Here is a 2,601-nt window from a genome sequence, read left to right as displayed (position 1 = left end):
GTCAGAAAGACTAATAACCGCAGTTTAAAAGAGCAATCTTTTGACTATGTCTCAAGTGATTGTTAGAGAGAAGACATTGTTTGAAAAAAGTAAGTGTAAATGCTCTTTCTCATTACAGCAAAGACGCTGGATTATTCTCTCCAGTACCAAAACATTATCCCCACCAACGCTGTCTCTTGGGTTGATCTGAGTAGTTTCAAAGTGTCCCGGACCGCCAAATTCGATCATGTACCTGCCTTAGCCAAAGAGCTACAAAGCATGTACTGCCACAAAGTCAAAAAGAGGCCAGTGCTATCTATTGCTAATTCATAAAGCCACTCTGGCATGACCTAATCCCCTTTCATTACTTGCATGAACAAATATACTTAAACGGCAAAAACTAAACCCCAAAGACCTTTAAAACTCCTAAATCAAATCTGATAAAATGGAGTCACAAAATGAGAACTCACCCAGGCATAACTTGGAGAAAATGAATCCATCACACTAAATACAAGGGGCCCCTCAGTGAAAGTTTATAAAACAGGTTAGACAGGCTGCCTTTAAAAGTAGGAAAATAATCTCCAGATAAAAGCTATAATTAGTTGAACACAAATATTAAGAAGAGCATCTGCAGTTTTTTTTAGAAGTTAATGCTGAGTGTAACATAAACCAACATAAACCAATACAGACTCTGGAATCAGATTCAGTCTTAACATGGCCGATGTCCAGGAGCAAATCCAACATGGAGACTCACATAACTCGAATAAGAGTAATGAATATGAGAACAGCTTTAGTTATCAATCCCACCCCACTAAACACATGACAACTCACACTGGATAAAAATCTTATCAGTGTCCAGAATGCCAGAAATACTTCACTCACAAATCCTCTCTCATTTTACATGTGAGATTCCACAGTGGACACACACCTCATCAGTGTTCAGAGTGCCAGAAAAGCTTCAAGCGGAAATCCTGTCTCATTCCACATGAGCACATTCACACTGGGCTAAAACCGTATCAGTGCACTGAATTCCAGAAAAGCTTCAGTCAGAAAGGTAATCTCACTCAACATGAGAGAACACACACTGGCTACAAAACGTATCAGTGCTCAGAGTGCCAAAAACATTTCAGTTATAAATTCAATCTCATTCAACATGAGAGAATCCACACTGGGCAAAAACTTTATCAGTGCTGTGAATGCCAGAAAAGCTTCAGTCTAAAAGGTAATCTCACACAACATGAAAGGATTCACACTCCGTACAAACCTTATCAGTGCTCAAAGTGCCAAATAAGCTTTAGTCGGAAAGACTGGCTCATTCAACATGAGAGAACACACACTGGGCTAAAACCTTATCAGTGCTCTGATTGCCAGAAAAGGTTCAGTCAGAAAAGTAATCTCACTGAACATAAGCTAACACACACTGGGTACAAACCTTACCAGTGCTCAAAATGCCAAAAAGGTTTCAGTTGTAAGGCCAGTCTTATTAAACATAAGGGAATCCACACTGGGCTAAAACCTTATCAGTGCTCTGAATGCCAGAAAAGGTTCAGTCAGAAAAGTGATCTCACTAAGCATGAGATAACACACACTGGGTACAAACCTTATCAGTGCTCAAAGTGCCAAAAAAGTTTTAGTTGTAAGGCCAGTCTCATTAAACATGAGAGAGCTCACACTGGTGAAAACCCTTATCAGTGCACTGAATGCCAGAAAAGATTCAGTCACAAAAGTCATCTCACTCAACATAAGAAAACACACACTGGGGGGAAACCGTATCAGTGCTCAGAGTGCCAAAAAAGCTTTGTTTGTAAGGTACATCTCATTCAACACCAGAGAATCCACACTGGAGAAAGACCTTATCAGTGCACTGAATGCCAGAAAAACTTCAGCTGGAAATCTGGTCTTGTTCAACATGAGAGAACTCACACTAGACAAAACCTTGTAATTGCTCTAAATGCCAGGGAGGTGTCTGCTGGAGATTCAGTTTGATTCAACATAAGAGAACCCACAGCGAGAAAGAAAATTAACAGTGCTCTAAATATGATGAAAACTTCAGTTATAAATGCAACCCATGTACATGAGATAGACACTGCAGGAGAATAAAAGGTGCTCAGTGTCATCCCTGGGGAGGAGGTTTCACTATAGCAAAACATTCACATGAAGCAGCCACAAAGACATCAATCCATTGATTGTCCAACATTCTGTGTACTGAGAAAAGCATTCAGCGAGGGATGGAAATGCTTGAATTAGCCTTTGTTGGACCCGGCCTCGTGGCGTGGCCCTCGCTGACCCTCCCCATAACCCGGAACGACGGACAGACCTAGTTTCCGTCCCACCCGAACTATACACGAGACTCCTACATCGGTCCTGAAACGACCTCCAGACCGCGTGCCTGCAACCCTGCACGTGACCAGCCGACTCCATGTTTGGCCACCTGGTTTGCCGACCACCTTCTTCCCTCTCGGCAGCCCCTGGCCGCTCCCGGCTGCAGCTAGGCGTGCGCGCCCGACTCGCCCAGGGAGGTGAACGACTCCCCAAGTACCCGAAACCCAGGCTTCCATCACACCTCCGGCCCCCTCCAGAGGAGCTGGATGTCTTCACACCTCCGAACCATCCCTGGGGGCT

The 2,601-nt window shown here is 43.6% G+C and overlaps 1 pseudogene; it reads left to right on the top strand.

Moving 5' to 3' along the window:
• Positions 1-693: 693 nt before the first annotated feature.
• Positions 694-2,062, top strand: LOC147736912 (uncharacterized; annotated as a pseudogene).
• Positions 2,063-2,601: the final 539 nt, after the last annotated feature.

The sequence above is a fragment of the Lissotriton vulgaris genome, chromosome 1_2 (genome assembly GCF_964263255.1).
Source record: "Lissotriton vulgaris chromosome 1_2, aLisVul1.2, whole genome shotgun sequence".
Classification (NCBI taxonomy): Eukaryota; Metazoa; Chordata; class Amphibia; order Caudata; family Salamandridae; genus Lissotriton; species Lissotriton vulgaris.
The sequence above is the reverse complement of the archived record's forward strand: the minus strand, read 5'-3'. Positions and strand labels throughout refer to the sequence as shown.